Genomic DNA, 573 nt, shown 5'->3' with positions numbered 1-573 from the left:
CGAAACCAGCCTCTGCCCTCAGGGCGACTGAGATCTAGCTTCTTCTCTCACCACAGTAACAGGCTTTTCCCACTGACCTTCTAAGTTGTCTTTGGCATTTGTGGGTTGAGAAGTCTGGAAACTGCCACAGCTGCCTGTGATTCAGTCCTCTGGGGCCTGCTCCAGGGTCACTGCGGCCTACGTGCCCACTCCGAACTGCGCTCCTCTCCCCGACCGGTGCGATATACCTTTCCGATCAGCCATCCAGGTTGTCTTGGGCTGGAAATTTGTTTTACTCTGTTTTTTTGTGGGTTCTGCTGCTTTAGAATTTGTTTAGAGACATTTTTTGTAGGTATTTGGAGGGGTTTGGGGGAGAGCTCTAGCAAGTCACTGCTTTCCCTCTGCCATCTTGGCTCCGCCCCCTCAAGATTTTCTAATAAAAAGACCAGAACTGTGTAAGAACTCTGAAATGCAAACACAAGAGTCAAGAGAAAACTAGTGTTGATCTGAAAGTTTGGTTAAAGAGACAACAAGCTAGGTGATAAGTAAATTCATATTGTTTATTCCTCTTAAGCTAGCAAATCATGTATCCAT

This window comes from Vombatus ursinus, unplaced genomic scaffold, assembly GCF_900497805.2.
Source record: "Vombatus ursinus unplaced genomic scaffold, bare-nosed wombat genome assembly UNPS02014906.1, whole genome shotgun sequence".
NCBI lineage: Eukaryota > Metazoa > Chordata > Mammalia > Diprotodontia > Vombatidae > Vombatus > Vombatus ursinus.
This window is presented reverse-complemented; position numbering follows the sequence as displayed.